A 22,968-nucleotide genomic window follows, 5' to 3' on the forward strand; every position below is an offset into this window, starting at 1 on the left:
CCGCTCTGAGTAGAATTTATCTTTTTTAAAAAGATTTTATTTATTTATTTGACAAAGTTTCAAAAAACCTTATGTATCTGTAGTTCCCCGCTAAGCAGGGAATCCAATGTGGGGCTCCACCCCAGAACCCCAGTTATCTTTTTCTTTTTTAAACATTTTATTTATTTATTTGACAGAGAGAGAGAGAGATCACAAGTAGGCAGAGAGGCAGGGAGAGAGAGAGAGAGAGAGAGGAGGAAGCAGGCTCCCTGCTGAGCAGAGAGCACGATCCAGGGCTCAATCCAAGGACCCTGAGATCGTGACCTGAGCCGTAGGCAGCGGCCTTAACCCACTGAACCACCCAGGCACCCATGTGTTGGGTTTCCAACTTATGTCTGTACAAAAGTACTTTGGAGCCACTTGGTAGACCATGACATAAGAACACGTAGTGTTAATGAAGAACAATATGAATGCATGTACTGGGATAATACATCTTTCTAGAAAGCCTGAAAAACAACATCCATGAATTGTTTTTGGTAGTTGTTTTTCCTTTTTATTGGTCCAGTCTATTCATAGCAATAAAGGAATTTAGCAGGAGTTACAGGACCCAGTAGAGGAAAGAGCAAAATCCAGGCACTTTAGGGACATCATTCTTAGCTCCACCCACCTCAAAATACGGGGGGGAAGCTTACTGGTCCAGAAGCCATCTGAGCTGAGACAGGTCCTTTTGGCCCTCTGTGAAAATAAAGGACAAGTTTATGTCCAACATCACCTAGAAAATATTTCCTTCCAAAGCTGCCATGATCTTAAGGAACTCCTTAGAGGGAAGCCCGAAGGAGTTTGGCAAAGAAAAATTGTTTAACCAAATCTCTTAATAGACATCTTTTCAATTCAGTCTCTTTGAATCTCTCTCTCTTTTTTTTCTTTTGAAAGAGAGAGTGACAGAAGCAGGAGCAGAGGGGAGGAACAGAGGGGGAGGGAGAAGGAGGCTCTTCAACAGCAGAAAGCACAATGCGGAGCTTGATCCCAGGACCCTGGGATCATGATGTGAGTCAAAAGCAGATGCCCAACTAAGCCACCCAGGTGCCCCTCTTTGAATCTCTTAAAATAACTTGATGCTGGCTGTACCTGGTTGACTCAGTTGGAAGAGCATGCGACTCTTGACTTTGGGGTCATGACTTCAAGCCCCATGTTGGGTGTAGAGATTACTTAAATAAAAAGAAACTTTTCATATTGGACCCCCCCCCCTTTTTTTTTTAAGATTTTATATGCTCATCTGAGAGAGAGACCATGAACAGGTGGGAGGGACAGAGGGAGAAAGAGAAGCAGGCTCCCCACTGAGCAAGTAGCCCACCTCCTGGCTCAGATCTCAGGATCCCAGGATCCTAACCTGAGCCCAAGGCAGATGCCCAACCAACAGAGCCACCCAGGTGCCCCATGTTGGATACTTTGAAGCAATTACACTTCACTCTTCCATCCAGTACATCTCCTGCTTTTCCTGCTTCTACCACTTCTCACTCATACCTTTACAATCTTTTTTTTTAACAACTCAACTTTTTAAGAGTGTTTTCTCTTTTTCTGTTATCTCAATTCCTATGTAATTCTCTATGAAATGTGTGTCAAACATTATTCTTGTAAATGAGAAGTATTAATATCTGGCAAAGAACCTGCCTCAATTAAGCTGATGTTATCGTCAAGAAAGATAAACTTCAGGCAAAACAAATAATAGATAAAATATGCAATATATTTTCAGATGACAAAGGCACAGATAGGAATTCCACAGATGGAATTCTGTCTCTAGACTGTCTTCAGATAAGGCCTGAACATCCTCTATTCCCTGAATCTCCAGATTGCCAGTTTCCCCTAAAAGATCTTGGACTTTCCAGCCTCCACATTTTTGCAAGCCAATTCCTTAAAAATGTCTCTCCCTCTCTCATGTCTCTAGAATGAATATAAAATTTCTCTGTGTTGCTCTGGAGAACCCTGATTAGTCTTTGAAAACTTCCCATGATCAGTACAAAACTGTATGCCCCATGTGCTTTCTTATTGGTCCTGCGCAGCAGGTCGCACTTTATTTCATCAGTAATTTTATATCGATCACAAATTTCTGGGATCAGTACAAAGAAAGTGTTGCTGAAGCCAAGTCAGCATTACTCAAGAGACAAGTTTTGATTGGAAAGGAATTTGTTTTACTCAGGAGGCTGGCAACCTCGGGAGAAGGTAGACTTTTGTCCAAAAGCCAATTCTGAGGTTTTAAAACCCGCACAGGGTTTTTTAAAAGAGGCTTAGAGTAGTTATTCAGCAAAGGGAGTGCTGTGAGCTGCAACATTTGTCACAGGCAGACTTGATGGTGCCAGTTAGCTCAGTGCTCAGGAGTTGTGGCAGGGGTGGGGGGAGCTCTTGCTTCATGATGTGCAGGAATACCCTGTTCTTTCTGCAAAGGCAGGCAAGTTCTACAGATACACAAAGGGAGGTCAGTAAAATCATTTCTGTGACCTTTTGCTAAAAAAACCTGGCCAGGCTAATCAGAAAGCTGACTTTCTGTCAAACAGACCTGCTGGCCTCTGTGGCCTGGGAAAGTTCTGGTTCTTCACTCCTCAAGGCTAGTGGTCTGCAAATCTCAAAGTAAATTAGTTCTGTTACAGATGGAGGGCCTCACATCATCAAGTAAGGAGTATGTCAACTTGAAGAAACTTAACCCTTTAACACCAGCTGGAGTGCTGCTACAAATGTGTTCTCACTTAGAATAAACACCCTCATTTGAGGGGGACCTGGGTGGCTCAGTCGGTTAAGTTTCTGACTCTTGATTTTGGATCAGGTTATTATCTCAGGCTCTTGAGATCAAGACCCATGCTGGGCTCTATGCTCAGGAGGGAGTCTGTCTGATTCTCTTTCCCTCTCCCTCTGCCCACTCTCCCACCTTACTCTTTCAAATATATAAATCTTTTTAAAAAAAAATAAACACCTCGGGGGCACCTGGGTGGCTCAGTGGGTTAAAGCCTCCGCCTTTGGCTCAGGTCATGATCCCAGGGTCCTGGAATCGAGCCCCGCATCAGCCCCAGGTGAGCAGAGAGCCTGCTTCCCCCCTTCTCTCTCTGCCTGCCCTTCTGCCTACTTGTGATCTCTGTCAAATAAAGAAATAAAAATCTTTAAAACAAACAAACAAACAAAAAACACCTCATTTGATAAAAGAAAGAATGAGTGAAAGATTGCCAAGCTTATAGGGGAGGAATAACGAAGATGAAGGAATAATGGTGTTAAGGTCTAAGTGTCTCTCTGGTACTATGAAAGTGCCTTGGTGGTCCCCGAACATCAGCATCGGCTCCACATTTGTTAGGATTTCTAAAGTAACTGCTTCACTTGCTCTTTGAACAGTGGTAACTTGGGTCTGATCTGACCTCCACAATTTAAACCGCGGAGCTGTGACATGGGGATTCTTCCATCATTCTCACTGAAAATAAGATGTGCCAATTGAGTCCCTTAATGTCCTTCCACAGAAACTGTGTGATAGAAGACGGGAAACAGGCTTGATTTTTTTCACAAATGACTGCAGTTCTTAATGGGGTTGAGACATGTAACCACAACTGGTCCAGGAATCAAAGATCTTTTGTGATCTCTATGATTTACCCAAATTTTGTGGTGCTTACTCCCATCTTTTTTTTAAAAGATTTATTTGAGAGAGAGCAGAGTGAGAAAGAGCACATGAGCATGAGCGGGGGAAGGGGCACAGGGAAAGGCAGACTCCCCACTCAGTGGGGAGCCCAACATGGGGCTCAGTCCCAGGACCCCAAGATCATGACCTGAGCTGAAGGCAGCCCCTTAATCCACTGAGCCACCCAGGTGCCCCCTGACTCCCATTTAAATGATATATCTGAGTAATTAAATTCATTTTGAATTCCTCTTTATTATAACTCCCTATAATTTTTTATTGTTTGTACGTGTTAATTTCACACACACACACACTGTTTATCTTTTTCCTTATTTTTTCAATATGTATAAAATATTTTTGTTTAGAAAATTTTGAGATTTATGTGCATATACATACAATAAATGGTATTTCCTCTTTCTCCTGTTTCCACTGCCCATCCTCTATAATGCAAGAGTTAAGTTCTGTCATCATTTGTTGGGCACGCCTTCAGAAATATTTTTTGTTAGCATATAATCGCAGTACCGAATCTGAAATTTACCAAACGTCTGATGCTCCCTAAGTCTAGTTCCAATTAATAGTTGTTATTCAATAGTTTATTGACTATTAATCTAAACAAGTAAAATACTACTATGGATTTGAAGTAAGTGATTCTATGATGAATCCTAATTTGAATTCTCTGACAGCATCTAAATTTTAAGTGTTAAAATTTTAGGTGGTTTAGGTGCTGTTAACTTAAATGTGGCTAATGAAACTATGTTGTTTGTTTTTTAACATAACCATGACAGATACCTCACCAAAGATGATATATGGATGGCAAACAAGCATATGAAAAGATGCTAAACATCATTTGTTATTAGGAATTTCAAAATAAAACAATGAGATATCACTACATACCTATTAGATATGGCCAAAATCCAGAATACTGATATGACAAAGCTGGAAAGGATATGGAGCAACAGAAACTCTCATTCATTGCTGGTAGGAATGCAAAATGGTACAGCCACTTTGGATAACAGTTTGGTTGTTTCCTACAAAACTAATCATATTCTTATCATACAATCTGGCATTGTCCCCCTTGGTATTTACTTAAAGCAGTTAAAACCTGACAATAGATTTTTATAGCTCCTGTATTCATAATTCCCAAAACTAGGAAGCAACCAAGATGTTCAATAGGTAAATGGATAAACAAACTATGGTCCATCCAGATAATGGGATATTATTTGATAAGAAGTTATCAAACCATGAAAAGGCATGGAGGAAACCTGAATACATATTACTAAGCAAAAGAAGTCAATCCTAAAAGAGTATATACTTTATGACTACAAGTATAGGCCATTCTGGAAAAGGTAGAACTATGGAGACAGTAAAAGGATCGGTGTTTGCTAGGAGCTGGGGTTGGGAGAGAGCTGAATGGGCAGAGCACAGATCTGGGGGGCAGTGAAACTAAGTATGATACTGTGATGGTGGATACAGCTGATTACACACTAGCCAAAACCCACAGAATGCACAAGACCAGGAGTGAACCCCAATTGTAACTGTGGACTTTGGGTGACGTGTCAGTGCAGATTTGTTGATTTTAACAAAATATACCACTAATGTAAGATGTGGAGAGGAGGGGGGTTTCTGTTTATGTTGGGGGGAAGGGGTATATGGAAACCTCTGTAGCTTCCACGCAATTTTGCTGTGAATCTAAAACTGCCCTTAAAGCCTGATGTAAAAAATTATAATCTGGATTTGATGACCTACTTAACAAAGTAAAAAAATGATCATAAATACAAAATAATGGCCAGCTTAGTTGGGTCTTCTCTTCTTCAGCATGCAAGCCCTACCTACATGGCTGACTTTACTCTTTCTACTGCCCTCTCCTCCCGATGGGGATGGCATCTAAATTATTGATCCTTGCTTAGGAAAAATGATGAGAAAAATGATGAGAGTAATAGAGACTTCAATGTAACACTCTCTTAAAATTGAAGGCTAAACAATGCAACATAAAGAATGATGCCCTCCAGTGCCTGGGTGGCTCAGTTGGTTGGGCGACTGCCTTCGGCTCAGGTCATGATCCTGGAGTCCTGGGATTGAGTTCCGCATCGGGCTCACAGCTCCATGAGGAGTCTGCCTCTCCCTCTGACCTCCCCTCTCATGCTCTCTCATCCTGTCTCTCTCTCTCTCTCAAATAAATAAAATCTTTTTTTAAAAAATGGTGCCTTAGAAAATAATAGAATCATTTTAGCAAATAGAGGAAAAATATTTATCTGAATTTGTTAATTATTGAAATAATGACTTTTCAGTAACTTCAAATTTTCAGACAACTACAAAAGAGAAAGAGTTAATAAATGAATCATGTGGACCCGTAACAGAGCTTCACAGGACCTACCCACTGCCAAACTCATTTCATGTATAAACCCACCCAAGTTCTCTCCAAAGCCAATTCATGTTAAGGATAATTTAAGAAGCCATATAATTGTGCCTCTAAACACTTCCATGAATGTTCATGAAATAATATTTTTTATAAAATAGTATTTTATTTAATATACAGTATTCTTATCACATATAAATTATAGCTGCTTAAAATCATCAAATACCGGGCGCCTGGCTGGCTCAGTGGGTTAAAGCCTCTGCCTTCGGCTCAGGTCATGATCCCAGGGTCCTGGGATCGAGCCCCACATCGGGCTCTCTGCTCCACGGGGAGCCTGCTTCCTCCTCTCTCTCTCTCTGCCTGCGTCTCTGCCTACTTGTGATCTCTGTCAAATAAATAAACAAAATCTTTAAAAAAAAAAATCAAATACCAAATCAGTACTCAAATTCTGATATGCTGATTAAATATTCAGAGTTGTTCGTTGGAATCAGCATTCAAATATTTTTCTGACCATTACATCATATTTATATTCTCTAGACTTTATTATATTCTACAGATATACTGTTCCTTTTATCTTATTACATTTTATGAAGATTCATATATCTTACAGAATTTCACATATATTAATTTGGCTTACTGCTTCCTCGTAATATAATCCTCAATGCCCCATTGTTCCTTTGGACAGTCCCTTAATCAATGGGCGGGATCAAAATTAGATTTGGTATTTGGGTAGAATTATTCATATGGAGCCATTGCTACTTTTTTCTTTTCTTTTCTTTTTAAAGATTTTATTTATTTGACAGGCAGAGATCACAAATAGGCAGAGAGGCAGGCAGAGAGAGAGAGGAGAAAGCAGGCTCCCCAAGGAGCGGACAGCTTGATGTGGGGCTCGATCCCAGGATCCTGGGATCATGACCTGAGCCGAAGGCAGAGGCTTTAACCCACTGAGCCACCCAGGAGCCCCCTGCTACTTTTTTCTATAGGACATTCCAAAAAAACACAGTATCTCCTTATCTCTATTTTTGTCAAGTTAACGTCAATATATTAAGTAGGTACTTGGAGTATCAGCCAATCAACCCATAATGACACTGAAGAGAAACAAAAAAAAATAAATTTCCTTCCATTCTGAGAAAAATAGAGCTACCTGCACAAAATACTGCGACACCTTCTTCCTCTTCTTCTTTTTCACCCAACAATGTTCTGGAGTCGCAGCCATTGAGAGAACTCCCTCATCGCCTCCACACCACCTAGCGCTCTGCCTTGGCGTGCTTCGTGATTTAGTCAGTCTTCAACTGACAGACACCAGATAGGCTTCAATCTTTGTGTTATTTAAAAAAACTCCAAAAAAAAATTCATGTGTACGAAAGACCTGATGTTAATGTTTCTATTGAGTTGAAAAAGTGGGTTATGTGAAAAATCACGTCTGAGTATAATAATAAGCCAATTTTATTTTATTTAATCAATATCTTTTATATATATACATATTTTAAGTAAGCTATACACCAACCTGGGGCTCAAATTCATGACCCTGAGACCGAGAGTTCCATGCTCCACTGGCTGAGCCAGCCAGGTGCCCCAAGCCAATTTTATTTTAAAGTTTCCATATTTCTCTGATTTAAGAAAAATCAACACCCCCCCCATGTCCTCTAAATTGATGTAATTGTTTCTAACTTAAATTTGGATGTTATCTTTCTCAACCATACTGGATCTGGGATCCTTGGAAACACTTTATTCATTTATCTTTATAATTTTACTTTGCTCACTGAATAGAAGGGACTATTCCGTAGAGCTTCTCTCTGATGAGATTTGTCAGCAAATGGCAGCTTCTGAATGGAATTTATTTTCTGGAATGATGTTGGATATTAACTTGTCTTTATTTTCACAGAAAGGGCAGAAGGTTTTTCTTAGCATTACCTGCTTTCTGAGTGGTTTTCAGAACCTTAAGCTTTGCCACAATACTTTGCAGTGGATGGAACTTAGAATGATGTTCCCACAGTGTCACTGGCTTCTGTGGTTTCCTCTCATGCAGCCTCCATCTCCCTTAGACAAATTTACGGCTATGAAAGCAAATGGCTCCAAAATAAACAACAACACCAAAAAAACTAGTGAAAAAATACACAGTACAGGGGCGTCTGGGTGGCTCAGTGGGTTAAAGCCTCTACCTTTGGCTAAGGTCATGATCTCAGGGTCCTGGGATCAAGCCCCACATCAGGCTCCCTGCTCAGTGGGAAGCCGGCTTCCCTCTCTCTCTGCGGCCTCTCTTGCCTACTTGTGATCTCTGTCAAATAAATAAATAAAATCTTTAAAAAAAAAAATACATAGTACAGTTCACTGGATATTCCAGAAGTATTATCTCACTGCATGTATGCATGCTGTCCTCCACTGACATTAGGTGCTCTGGCCTCATCTACCAAGTGGCACCACATCCTTGTTCTGCTCAAGCACAAGCAGCAAATCCAACACATTCATAGTCACGGCCTTTCCCCCAGACCTTTCTGTGAAACCAAAGCCCCAAGCTCCATTCTCATCTTTTTTTTTTTTTTTTTTTAAGATTTTATTTATTTTTTTGACAGAGATCACAAGTAGGCAGAGAGGCAGGCAGAGAGAGATGAAGAAGCAGGCTCCCTGCCAAGCAGAGAGCCCGATGCGGGAACAGATCCCAGGACCCTGGGATCATGACCTGAGCTGAAGGCAGAGGCTTTAACCCACTGAGCCACCCAGGCGCCCTCCATTCTCATCTTGATGGGACAAACGCCAATTTCATCCTGATGAGTATGTTGGTGTCCTTTTACTTTCTTCCATTTTGTCTTTTTGAAGAACCCTATCATGATCCATCAATATGGTCTGACGGACACCTCCACACCGGTCTCTTCAGGCTCCCGGCATTCATCCCTTCATCTCCTTGACGGTGACATGTGGGTCTCTCAGTTCTGCTTCACCTGCTGGGCAAGAAAAACAAATGTTCCAAGTACAGTCTCTAGGGTTTTAGTTCCCTCTAGAACATCCCGCTATTTATTTAATCAACCTTACACATTTGCAGGCTCCCATTTCACATCATTTAGTCTTCCAGGATATTTTGATTCAAAATTCAGTAACAGTGATAGGAAATCTGCTTCTCCTGCTTATAGCGTAGACAGCTATAAGCTATATCTTGAAAGGTCACACTGACCTGCTATGATGATGACGCATGAAACCACAAACAGTCTACTTCCGAGGAGCCACAGTCCCTTTCCTCACACATCTACCCTATAGCCATCTGTCTCCCAAGCCTCCCAACTTAGAGGAGACATCAAGCCCTGGTACCATCAGTGCTATTGTTGCCTCATGGTCCCACTGACCACTGGGTTCAACCACCAGCAACAGACAGGTGGACAAATGCCTATGTAAGCTGTGGGGCCAGGGACTGGGATCCACCACCTCCTGACAAGTGACTCCCCGGTAGGGTCAGGGTCGTTGCCTTGTGATTATCAATGCAGGGCCCTGGGGCCGTCTGACAAAGCTCCCTTTCCAAGCACACACCATTCTTTGGACTGCGCTTCCCTCCGTCTCCACATCCCACAGCTCTGTGACCATGGCTGCCACCACCTCACTGCTCCGCTCCTCACACATCTGCCTGACCTACCCAGATGTTACTGCTTCCTCTTAGTTCCACTCTTAGATTATGGTAATGGCCAAATACACAACCTGAAACTGGACAGATGAACCTGATAGCACGTTATTTATACCATAAATTCACACCTCTGAGAACAGGATACCACTCACCATATAAAGGCCCACAGGGGAGCTGCATCTGAAAAAGAGTGAATGAACCGGGGCTGTGAGAAGTTATCCTTGTAGAATGAAAAGTTTGGGAGCACTCTGAATCCCACAGGAGGATGGGACTGGCTTGTATAAGCCTGTGCGCTGGGAGGGACTGAACCTGCTACAAAGAGATGAGCAGGAACTGTGCCACGTTCCCTTTGTGAAAAGGGTTGTTGGGCTAGAAGCTATTATCCCACGAAGCAGTGTGGGGAGGAGAACTTGAATTCAGGCCATTTGAGCACTTGGTCTCACCAAATGTTAAGAAAGTGCATTATATAGAGTTTAGGCCTTCTGCCACAATTTGGCAGATAGCATCTACAGTATTCTTGGCAATACTCACACACGATCCCATAAGACCACCAACTTCCCACGGGTCCCCATAGCAGTGTTAACTCCAAATCATTTTACGAAGACCTCACCCTGTGGCTCTGATCCTTGCCTCAGACTCAGACAAACAGAGCCACGTGTGGATCTCAGATAGCCAGAGTTCCATTCTATTTCCTTGATGTACTGGCTGTCACCTCAGCAAATAAAAAATTTATTTTTCCCCCTGTCATTCCAAGACCACCCCCATGAATTGCCCATCCCAGACCTAGTGATTCTCACAGATAATCCTATTTTCCCCTGACCAGGCTGAATGAAACACTTCACACCCCACCAAAGTCCTCAAAAAATCTTGCTAAGTCTAAAAAGTGGCTCTAAGTACCAGCTCTGGCCTGAGTGTCATCTTTCATCCATTACCCCTTGTCTCTGCATCCATCGGAAAGCCACTCTTCCCTGGGAAGCTTTGGCTACCTACCAGACTATATCCTGCCTGATACACCAAATCTTTAGGTCCACTTACCTACATTTATGAAGCCTAATACCATCACCAGGTACCCAAGCAAGAGACCCAGTCCTGGGTACCCATTCTCCACACCTGGCCTCCAAAGAGCTTTGCCACCACAACCTCAGGCTTGCCTCAATGTGACCCACAGCTTACTCATCTTGGTCCATACCGTAGCTACCACATCGTCCATGTCTCTAACCTGAATCCCTCCCCAGACTTCCTGACCTGTGTGTTAGTTGCTCATTTGAGCAACCACTCCAGTCAATGATTTGTAAAAAACCTCAGACTCTTTAAATGGCCAGAACAAAGCTCCTGATATCCTCAGTGAACACCAACTTGCTCGTGTGAATTTCTCACCAGCTCAAGGCCAAGACTCGACCTTTCCTTCTCACCTGCTTGTATCCACCGACCTTTGTCCCACCATTTCTCCTCACATTCCTCTTTTCTGTTTATCTCCTAACTCGGCAAAAGACCCAAGGGGCGTAGCATCCCAGCATGGAAACCAAAACTACCCTTCAAGCAGCAACAAAACCACCCAGACCGGTCTGAGCTTAACCCCAGACACAGGGACTCACGCCTGTGCAGACCGGCCAGGGAGTGACTGACAGTTACCTTTACCTCAAAAGCTGTAAATCACAAAACTATAAATCACTCCCAGAGGTGGAGACAACTGCAAATAAAATACCCAATGTGTGAAGAAGCTCGTTCTGTCAACCACGTGCCCAGCTCCTTGTGTGTCCTCAGTCCCACATGCTTAGACATCACTCTTCCTCCACTCTAGGTCCTTTATAACTTTCCCGGCTATTGTCTAGAGAGCCAGTCTGACACCTTTGTTGTGACTGTGTCTCCCTTCCATTGTAGCTGTTGCCCCAATAAAGCCTTGTCTGCTTTTAAATTCGAAGTCCAGCCTCGCCTCTACTGTTGCTGTGTCCGTGGACGGGATTCTAGTAACACAATGATGCAGCTCCTATTCCTTAGACCAAAAGCTCTGAGATCACCACTGATTATCTCTTTCGTTCCCTCACTGTGCACATCAGAAAGTCTAGTTGCCCCTCTTAAAACACACAGCCAGAATCCAACCATTTCCCAGGCAACAACTCTGGTCCACGCACCCTCACCTGGACTAGAGCAGGAGCCTGACAATGACTGTCATTCGTTAGGACCCAATCAAGCCCATAGTCTGTCTTCCACTGTGAAGCCAGATGAAGCCTCCCAAGACCTTGGGATTGAAATCTTTTATTACTTCTAGAATACACACCCAACATCTCTGGCAGTCATTTGACAAGACACCTATTCATTTGCTATTTACTCCTACCTGAAAGGAAGGAGACCTGTGGTTTCTGAACATTCCTGACCTCAGTTTTTCCTGGAAGCACTGGCACATCCTAGTACCCACTCCTGGGTTAACTTTCCACACCTGTTTGCAGAGGGTTACCAGAAAGGGAATGCCTACCTGAGGTACGGCAAGGACGCTCTCCAGGGAACTGTGGACTTCCGACCACAACCTGGCTTAGGGGTTCTCCAGGTTCACCAGATTCAAGGAGGGAGGGATGGCATGAAGAGCCTCGGGACACCACAGTCAGAGGACACTGGGGTGAGGGTCTGGGCCAGTGAGGGACCAGGACACCCTCCAGTTCCCTGTGTAGGTTCCAAGCCCTTCTCCAGCCACGAGAACCTGTGCTGAAGAGGCAGGTCCTTAAGAAGTGCGTCCGTGCTGGGATTCGATGGGCTCACTGGACCCCTGCCTGGCCCAGGAGCCAGCTGACCTTAGGCTTGGTTCTACTCTGCGCCTGAGTACTCGGTTTTGCCTTTTACCAGCTGTGTGACCTTGAACAAAGACCAAACCTCTCAGGGCCTGGACGTCCTCATCACCGCTTATGTCCCTCCTTTGGCCAAAAGTCCCCTTGGCGTCCAAAGTCCTCACGAAGGTACGGCACCTCGGCCCGCCAGTGCAGGCGTGAATCCGCCTGACGCTCTCTCCCCTGAGGGCAGAATCCTCCCCCCTCAGGCCCCCTGCAGCCCCCGCCCCCGCAGCCCCCTCAGCCCGGAGCCCGCTCCCGCACGCAGCCCGCCGGCGATCGCACACGCGCCCCCACCCACCGGAGCCTCCCTGTCCCGGACACCGGGGCCTGGGCTGCAGGGCCGCGAGCAGGCGCCCCGCGCTCGGGCCTTTGGGGTCTGGGTGGGGGGCGGAGGGGAGGGCCGGGCGTACGAGAGCTTACCTCAGCTGAGTCCCTGGGCGCGGCCGCCGCCATCGGAGCCTCTCGGCGGAGCGAAGTGATGACAGCTGAGCAGCCCGGGTAGTCGCGGACACCGAGGTCTCCAGGCGGTCCTCGCAGGCGGCGAAGTCCCCGACCCCTAGACTCGCCTCCCTACAGCGGGGACAAAGCCCGCTTTCGTGCAGACACCGCCCCTCCCCGCCCCAGCTCTGCCCCAGCCCTGTCCTGCCCTGCCCTGCCCTGCCCTCCGGAACCTCCCGCAAGCTGACAAAAAAAGCAAGCCGCCCAAATTTTGGCAAAGGACCCGACGCCGGAAGTCCCGCCCGACCCTTTGTGCTCAATCCCGGGGCGCCTCTTTTCTAAGCCTTCACTGGCTCAGAGACTCTGTCGTCAACGCAGGGCGTTCTGGGAAATGTAGTTCCCGCAGTTCGCAAGGCCTAGGTAAGTGGGTTCCCCACCTGATTCCGGGAAAGAAGGCCAACGTTTACTGCGAGGCCCTCTGGGGAACGGAGGGCCCCTGCTCAAGGGCAGAGGGTCGGTTGCCCCTCTTTAAGGGGCCATATGCGGGTATCTGGAGGCTAGTCACCCAGGCATCCATGCCATTAATGAGAACGACAACTCTATCATAAAGAGGCCATGAGCAGCAATACGAATTTGCCCCAAACTGAGGTGCCATTTTCTGCCATACTGACAAAAATTGTAATGCGTGCAGGGCCCAAATCTACTATAAACCGCTGCATAGTAACTAGAACCCCCAAATTTAGAGACAACTTAAACAATAAGGCTTTTCTTATTTTACAAACCGAAGCAACACATGGTAGGCAGTTCTCAGGTGGGAGACCTGGGAGCTAGGAAAGTATCACAAGCACGAAGTGAGACAAACGTGCCTGGGAAAAAGTGGTTCTTGTCAAGTTGCCGGAATAACTCGTTTGGTTTCCTCTGGGCCAAACCTGTGTGAGGTCTTTGCCAACTGGTCAGAGAGAAGGGAATGTGGACCTCCCAAAGACTCAGGTTACTCCTAATTTGCTGCAATACGTCCCAGAACAGATGTCAGTTTCCTGGAGCTCGCTCTGGTGGTGACTGATGCCGACCTGCCATGTGGTAGAGATGGAGGGGCTTTGGCCACAGAAACTAGCAGGGACATAAATCTGGAAAGAGCACTGGGCAAGTTAGAAAGTGCAACATAGCCACACACACTTCCTGCATAAATGAAATATATGGGGAATCTTCCCACTATGGAAGTTTAGATGTATGAGATTCAAAGCGGGCAGATGGCTACTCAGAGAGGCTTTGATCCATTTTTGTTACACTGAACAAGGAGATTGCATGTTCCCTCCACAACTAAGGTCTTTCTCCAGTGTGAACTCTCCATTGATAATTGAAGGTGGAACTATAGCTAAAATATTTAATATATTCACTACACTCTTAAGGCTTTTCTCCAGTGTAGACACCTGGTTCTGAGCAAGTGTGTCTGTGTAGCTGAAGGCTTTCTTGCATTCTCCACAGTTGGGATGACTTTCTGCCAACCCACATGTGATGGTTTTGTTTGGCCTCCTCTTCTTACAGAAATACCTTGGGGTGGCCAGTAAGTGCTTCCTAACCTCCCCACAGGTAAAGAGCTTCTTTAGCATCTGGAACTTGCAGCTCTTCACACATGAGGGCCCTTCCATGTTGCTTCTAAGGCTTTTCACCAGTATGTTGATCCTGGTGACCCTGAGGGTTTGTACTGAAATAAAATTGTTTGGGGGGCACCTAGGTGGCTCAGTGGGTTAAAGCCCCTGCTTTTGGCTCAGGTCATGATCCCAGGGTCCTGGGATCGAGCCCCGAATCAGGCTCTCTGCTCAGCAGGGAGCCTGCTTTCCCCTCTCTCTCTGCCTGCCTCTCTGCCTACTTGTGATCTCTGCCAAATAAATAAATAAAATCTTCAGAAAAAATGTTTGGTACATGCTGCTCTCTGATATATAATTTCTGTCCATGATGTTTTCCATGGCGCTCAGCCAACTGTAAGATGTGCTTCAAGATATGGATACATGTATCACAAGGGTGGATTTTTTGGAGGAAGTGACCTGCCTTGGGAGTCCTGATCTGTGCTATTCCTAAATACTGTTCGGAAGGTACCTCTGTTCTCTTCTCCACACCAATAACCTGAAAGCAAAGAAGTGACAGTGCAGCATGTGTTGATGTTACTGGAGGAATGTGTCCACACTGATTCATTGAATTACAAGTGAATTACTCAACGGAAAGGCAACCAGAAATAAATCCAGGGGATGCTTTTCAAGAAACAGGAGTAAGGTTCTGGTTGCAGAAGTGGCTACCGTGCATTACTGGACCCACAAGGGCACATATTGGTAGCAGCCTCCCCAGGAAGACACAAGGGCAGGGCGTGTGCCATAGGGAAGCAAGGCAAATGTACAACTTCTTCCACCAAGGCCTCTCAGCAAGAACTTGTCTGCTGGTGACTTTTAAGGCTATGCAGAAGTGTGTGAAAGCCCAGGACAATCCAACTGCAACAAACAAGTGGGAGTTCAACGCCAATGTCAGGCTATGTGTATACTTCAGGACACAACGTATGCAGGTCAATGTTGCAGACTGCTTCAGAAGCAGCGGTGAGAGGAATGGGTAGGATATGGAGTACCGACGAGGGAAGATTTTCCCTAGGTTTTCACAAGTCAGAAAAATATCAACAGTGGAAAGATAGCAGACGCCTGGGTGGCTTAGTCAGTTAAGTGTCTGCCTTCAGCTTAACTGAGTCCCACATCATGCTCCTTCCTCAGCAGGAAGACTGCTTCTCTCTCTGCCTTTTGCTCCCCCTGCTCCTGCTCTCTCTCTCTCTCTCTCTCTCTGATAAATAAATAAATAAATAAATAAATAATAAAATCTTTGAAAAGAGAGAAAGGAAGGAAGGAAGGAAGGAAGGAAGGAAGGAAGGAAGAATGGATGGATGGATGGATGGATGGATGGATGGATGGATGGGTGTGGCCACTGACAATGGCACCAAAACCCTGGTTGAACAAGACTGGTTGCTGGTGCGATCGAACACAGCCCTGACAACACACTCTCCCCAGCTGCCATCCACCAGGGCCAGGCTCCCTCTGACCCCACCCTGCTGTGGCTTGGGTCATGTCCAACCTGTGATGTGGAAAGAACTCTTCCCAAGGTCTTGGTTGAACAACTACGTGGGACATGGAGGTTACAAACACTGGAGGGAAAAAATGCCAGATGAGTGGCAGTACAGGGCCAGGGCAAGTCAGCATGCAACAGACCACAGAAAAGAGATTTAAACGAAGAGAAGTGAGTGGGAGGCTCGAAAAACAGCTCATGGTCCAGGTAGTAGCAGCCATGAGAATACAAGTAACCCCTGGCACCAGCCAGCACAAGGGAACGTCAGCTGAAGGAAGCAAGCAAAGTCTAAGGTGCAGCAGTGCCATGGACAGAAACGCAGTCACCGGGGGTGCCTGGGTGGCTCAGTGGGTTAAAGCCTCTGCCTTCGGCTCAGGTCATGATCCCAGGGTCCTGAGATGGAGCCCCACATCAGGCTCTCTGCTCCACGGGGAGCCTGCTTCCTCCTCTCTCTCTCTGCCTGCCTCTCTGCCTGCTTGTGGTCTCTGTCAAATAAATAAATAAAATCTTAAAAAAAAAGAAAAGAAAAGAAACGCAGTCACCAGCCGGGGTGAAGGCAAGCAGGACAAGACCCTTTGGCTCACTCTAAGACTGCTGATGCTGAATCTTTCCCTGTGAGGCTTCTGGGCAGATTTGGGGGCTGTAGAGGAGGGAGGAGGTCAGTGCAAACAGCCCAGCCCTAGCAACCACAGCACCTGCCCAGGGAACTGCGGATGGAAGCAGTGTCCATGGTCCCTCTGTGAGAAGGAAGCCCACGGCACGCTCTGGGAAAAGCAGGGTCGGGGAGGGGGATGTGAAGCCTGGATCAGGGCACTGGGGAGAGCACGAGTGCCTTGCCTAGTGAGGATTTGAGGATGTAAGCGCCAAGTTCTTCTGATTCACGTGTGGTACAGGTATCCCTGAACTTCATCCAGGAGCCCCCACTCCTCCCACAAGTACACAAGCATTTCCTCAAGTCTCATAGTGCCTGTCATGATAGCGACAGATGAAACCAGGAGTGCCCTCTCAGAGGCCCCACAATACAAACTTGTCTTCCTCCAGAGGTGCACAGCTCAGAGGGGATGCCAGTCCCTGGTCCCACTGATGCCTGTGCTCTCCTAATGGCCCCATTAGTACTCTGCTCAGTCTCACCACGAAAAGGCAGGTAGGCAGATGCCATCTAAGCAGCGGGTCTGGCCCTGAGAGCCCAAACCCTCTTGCCAGGCAATAACACTGGGGTCCCCAAGATCATGAATCCCAGATACGACCCAAACCCGGCTTCACAAGTTCACCTTGAGTTCCCAACAGCAAGTCCCTGGAGCCATCGGTCACACTTCCTTTCTATATGCGCATCATTCTGTGAACCATACTTCCTCATAGCTCCTGACAGCACAGTCACACGTTAACAGTCACCACCATCTCCCCCTGCCCCACTCCATAGGCGTCTCTCTGGCCTCACCTAGGGACTCAGCACAGGACATCCAGAGAGTGCTTGACAAATTCAAACAGGATCCAGCACAACCCAGACCTCCGATGGGTCCCATGGCTCAGGAAAGCCCTGAATGCTGCTTTGAAGGCCTCACAGCTTACCTCTGAACCTTTCTGCAAGGTTAACCACCCAGAACTCCATGTGAGTCTTCCACTTCCACGGTGCACTTGCTCTCCCCTCAGCAGCCATTATCCATTATTCTCTAATAAACTTTCATTAAAATCTGAGCATCACAATGGGGCGCCTGGGTGGCTCAGTGGGTTAAAACCTCTGCCTTTGGCTCAGGTCCTGATTCCAGGGTCCTGGGATCAAGCCCCGCATCGGGATCTCTGCTCAGCAAGGAGCCTACTTCCCCCTCTCTCTGCCTGCTTCTATGCCCACTTGTGATCTAATAAAAAAATAAAATCTTAAAAAAAAAAATCTGAGCATCACTGATCCCCCTGCCTGCTGTAGTGACTCTCACAGATAACCTTTCCTCCAGACCTTATCCACCAGCAAGACTGAAAAACCCCAGATCCCACCAAAGCTCACCCCAAAATGATGCTGACTCTGTATAGCTGTGGATAAGGAGACTCAGTGTCCTCGTCTCAATTACGCCCATGCCTCCACAGCCATCTCACATCCACTCACCCCACAGAAGCCTTGATCACCTGTCAGATAATCCTCCCTTCATCTTTGTGTCCCCACCACCCACAACCCTGTGCCTGAGCAACAGACTCAGCTCTCTTCAGCGTCTCTCTAACCTATTAAGAGCATCAGCACCATGAATTCCCAACTTCACCATCATGTCGATGGAGCTTCAGCTGCTAGGTCCAAAATGCCTGGGGTCCCTTCTGACCATTCCTTTCTCTCCCTCACCTACAATATCCAAAACTCTACTTGGCTCTTCTTTAAAAATGGACCCAGAATCCAGTCACTTCTCTCCCTTCTACAGCCACCATCGAGTTCAACAACCAGTTCACCTGGGCTGTTGCAGTAGCCTGCTTCTGGTCCCCGCCTCCTCTCTTTTTTTTTTTTTTTTTTTTAAGATTTTATTTATTTATTTGACAGAGAGAGATCACAAGCAGGCAGAGAGGCAGGCAGAGAGAGAGGAGGAAGCAGGTTCCCTGCTGAGCAGAGAGCCCGATGCGGGGCTCGATCCCAGGACTCTGAGATCACGACCTGAGCCGAAGGCAGCGCTCAACCCACTGAGCCACCCAGGCGCCCTCTTTTCTTTTTTTTTTTTTTAAGCTTTTATTTATTTGACAGAGAGAGACACAGCAAGAGAGAGAACACAAGCAGAGGGAGTGGGAGAGGGAGAAGCAGGCTTCCACCAAGAGGGAGCCCGATGCAGGCATTGATCCCAGGACCCTGGGATCATGACCCGAGCCTAAGGCAGAGGCTTTAACCCACTGAGCCACGCAGACGAACCCCCCCCCCCCCCGCCCAACTCCTCTCTTAACCCAATACATAATCTGCCACTGTGCAGGGTGCCACTCAGACCCTGTTACTTTATCACAGGTGGAACCTACAACACATCTGAGGAAAAGAAAAGTGATTCTTAGAGTTTCAAAAACCAGTCCTTCAGGGACGCCAGGGTGGCTCAGACGGTTAAGCGTCTGCCTTTGACTCAGGTCATGATCCCAGGGTCCTGGAATGGACCCACTTTGTGCTCCCTGCTCAGCGGGGAGCCTGCTTCTCCCTCTTTGCCCATCCCCACCCACTCTCTTTTTCAAATAAATAAAATCTTTTTTTTTTAAAGATTTTATTTATTAGACAGAGAGAAACAAAGCAAGAGAGGGAACACAAGTAGAGGGAATGGGAGAAGGAGAAGCAGGCCTCCCACCAAGCAGACAGCCTGATGCGGGTCTCGAACCCAGGACCCCAGGACCACGACCCGAGCCGAAGGCAGCCACTCAACAGCTGAGCCACCCAAGCGCCCCTAAATAAATAAAATCTTAAAAAATAAAAGAAAAATCAATTCTCCAAGTGGAACTTTGTTTACACTTAGACAAACTGGAGTATTATGGGTGTTTTTTTTGTTTTTGGTTTTTTTTTTAGTTTTATGGTTTTTAAAGATTTTTATTATTTATTTATTTATTTGAGAGAGAGACAGTGAGAGAGAGCATGAGCGAGAAGGTCAGAGGGAGAAGCAGACTCCCCATGGAGCTGGGAGCCCGATGCGGAACTCGATCCCCGGACTCCAGGATCATAACCTGAGCCGAAGGCAGTCGTCCAACCAACTGAGCCACCCAGGCGTGCCTAGTTTTATGGTTTTTAAAAAAGATTTTAAGTTTTTAAAAAGATTTTATTTACGTAATCTCTACACCCAGTGTGGGGCTCGAAATCACAAGATCAAGAGTCACATGCTCTACCAGCTGAGCCAGCCAGGCACCCTAATTTTGGATTCTAACAAACATGGTGCATAGTCACAAAAAACCCTCATGTAACGTATGTATTTTTGAAAAATGCAATACAGAGCGCTTGGGTGGCTCAGTGGGTTGGGGCCTCTGCCTTAGGCTCTGGTCATGGTCCCGGCGTACTGGGATCGAGCCCCACATCGGGCTCTCTGCTCAGAGGGGAGCCTGCTTCCTCCTCTCTCTCTGCTTACTTGTGATCTCTGTCTGTCAAATAAATAAAATCTTAAAAAAAAAAAAAAAGAAAAATGCAATACATGGGGCACCTGGGTGGCTCAGTGGGTTAAGCCTCTGTCTTTGGCCTGGGTCATGATCTCAGGGTCCTGGGATTGAGCCCCGCCTCAGGCTCTCTGCTCAGCAGGGAGCCTGCTTCCCCACCCCCACTTTCTCTGCCTGCCTCTCTGCCTACTTGTGATCTCTGTCAAATAAATAAATAAAATCTTTTAAAAATAACCATTTGTCTTTTATTATGACAAACACAAATAATGCTTGGTTGGGGTGCCTGGATGGCTCAGTGGGTTAAGCAACAGACTCTTGTTTTTGGCTCAGGTCATGATCTCAGGGTTCTGAGAACGAGCCCCACATCAGGCTCTGCTCAGCGGGGACCCTGCTTCCCTTCCTCTCTCTCTCTGCCTGCTTGTTATCTCTCTCTGTGTCAAATAAATAAATAAAATCTTTTTAAAAAAATATTTCCCACATTCATTGCACTCATAAGCTTTTCTCCTGGGTGAACTCCCTCATGGTAAATGAATGTTGCCATCTACTTAAAAGATTTCCCACATTTGGGATGTATTGGTGGCTCAACTGGTTAAGTGTCCAATTCTTTGTTTGGGCTCCGGTCATGATCTCATGGGTCATGGGATCAAGCTCCCATTCTAGATCCAAACTCAGTAAGAGAAAGCATATGGCCCTCCTCTCAGTGTTCTCTCCCTCTATAAAATAAATAAATAAATCTTTTAAATATTTTATTTATTTATTTATTTGACAGACAGAGATCACAAGTAGGTAGAGAGGCAGTCAGAGAGAGAGGAGGAAGCAGGCACCCCGCTGAGCAGAGCCTGATGTGGGGCTCGATCCCAGGACTCTGGGATCATGACCTGAGCCAAAGGCAGAGGCTTTAACCCACTGAGCCACCAAGACGCCCCTAAATAAATCTTTTAAAAAATAACACATTTCCTACAATCATTACACTTAAAAGGTCATTCTCCTCAGTGAAACTTTAGGTGTATACTGGGGTTGTTTCTCTGGCAAAGGGACCTTCCACAGTCGCTGCACACATAAGGCCTTTATTCAGTGTAAATTCTAGTGAGAAAGGAAGTCAGTCCTGCTGATAAAAGATTTCCAACATTCACTGCACACATAATGTATTTCCCCTCTCTGAGATCTCCAGTGATAATGGGAGGCAGACATAGAGGTAAAAGATTTGGAACAGTCACTACACTTAGAAGGCCTTTCTCCAGGTTGAATGCTCTTAGTAATCAACACTGAGCTACGGTTAAGGTATTTTGCACAGCCACTGCGAACCTAACAGTTCTCTCCATTGTGCCATCTCTGAAACCGAAAAAGGACAGAAGTATACGACAATGTCCTCAAAGGTCACACCACTCTGCCGAAAAGGAAGAGAGGAAACCGTGAACATTCTCTCTCTAAGAACTTACACTTGAAACCCCTACACATCCAGCCCAGTCTCCCCTGCCAGCCCAGCTCCCCTCCTCAGATAAACACCAGGTCCTGGTACCTCTAATGCTGCTCTCCTCTCACTTTCCCACCAATCACTGTTCAGAGCTCAGCAATAACACGCAGGGGATGAATGGAAGCAAGCTAAGCTCCGGGTTTGGCCTGCAAGTCCCATCCTCCTGCCACGATATTATCATGGAGTCTCCCAGGGCGAGCCCTCAGCATAGCCAATTATAGGCCCTGCTCTGCCAGGAAGTCTCAATACCAGGGCCCTGAGGCCCTTAGCTCACAATTCCTCTCCAGGTGCACCTGATTCCGTATACTGTACATTTCTCACATCCTCACACCCCACAGATGAACGCCCATACCTTCCTACCCCACACCAATGGATTCTCTGTTAACTCACATTTGTACCTGTCACATGACAACCAAGGGATGTGTGACAAACACAAACAGGTTCCACTACCACCCCAGTACTCCCATGGATCCCAACTGAGGGAAAGCCTCAAATGCTGCTGAGAAGCCTCCTCGCCTGTCTCTAATCCTCCCTGCAGTACGACACTCACAATCACTGTCAACCTAGGATGCTCCTACACCGTCTTCTACTTCTCTGCTGCCCATGCTGGCCCTCGACAATCAGGAACCAACCATCCTCTACTGAACCTTTGTGAAAACCCCAGCACTAAGGATCTCCCTGCCAGGCACAGAGAACCACAAATCACATTTGCCCCAGACCTTTTCTGGCACAAAGAGTCAGAAACACCCCAGACACCGTAAAAACTGACCACAAAATTCTGCGGAAGACCTAGAACACGGAAGAGAGAACAGCCCCAGTCTCACTGTCATCTTGTCTCAATTTTCAACGTCCTCAGCCATCTCTTCCAATCATCCCAAGCAACCTTGGCCATCATCGGCCAGATCTTTCTCTCTCTTTCACCCAGGGTGACAATGCCCGTCAACCACCACCACATGCTGCCCGAGACAACCATTCTTCCACACAACATAGTAGGATACTGAACCTACTAGCAGCTTTGTCATTACACTCTGTGTTCCGTTCTGAAATGTGATCCAAATCTCCACCCAGGTCCATATCACGGCCATCACTTTTCAAACCCTCCATCGGAAACTTTCCCTACTATCCCAAGCTTTGCCGTCCAGCTCCCTAGTTATTCCATGACTCACATTTCTCTGACACATCTGAGACTGTAAAATTCAGCACATCACCAAGGTCTTTGGTTATACTGCAAATGAACACACAAGCTGGAGTATTTATATATATATATATATATATATACACACACATATATATACATATATATGTACAATATTTATTAGCAATTTTCCTCCCAGAGACACAGCAAGTATGGGATGGAATGCGATCTGCTCATTCCTTCATGTGGGAGAGCCCGATGCTGCTCTCAAACCATCCCTTCGAGGGCACACAATGTCTAAGATCAAAGGTAATTAAACAAAC

At 46.2% G+C, this 22,968-nt stretch overlaps 1 protein-coding gene across 8 annotated transcripts in view; it reads right to left on the minus strand.

The window, feature by feature from the left end:
* Positions 1–8,753: 8,753 nt before the first annotated feature.
* Positions 8,754–22,968, minus strand: part of ZNF671 (zinc finger protein 671) — a 175,296-nt gene continuing 161,081 nt past the window's right edge. The window contains exons 1-3 of one of the 8 annotated variants that reach the window (XR_004381417.1): positions 12,837–13,027; positions 9,747–9,774; positions 8,754–8,923 (exon numbers count right to left, since the gene is read on the minus strand). The gene's annotated coding sequence lies outside the window, so the exon portion shown is untranslated. Of the gene's footprint in view, positions 8,927–9,746; positions 9,775–12,067; positions 12,093–12,836; positions 13,028–22,968 lie in introns of those variants that run through there. The other 7 variants (XR_004381413.1, XR_004381419.1, XR_004381415.1 and 4 more) reach the window with 7 other exon arrangements.

Source organism: Lontra canadensis, unplaced genomic scaffold, assembly GCF_010015895.1.
Source record: "Lontra canadensis isolate GAN:19392208 unplaced genomic scaffold, GSC_riverotter_1.0 scaffold191, whole genome shotgun sequence".
In the NCBI taxonomy this organism is placed as follows: Eukaryota; Metazoa; Chordata; class Mammalia; order Carnivora; family Mustelidae; genus Lontra; species Lontra canadensis.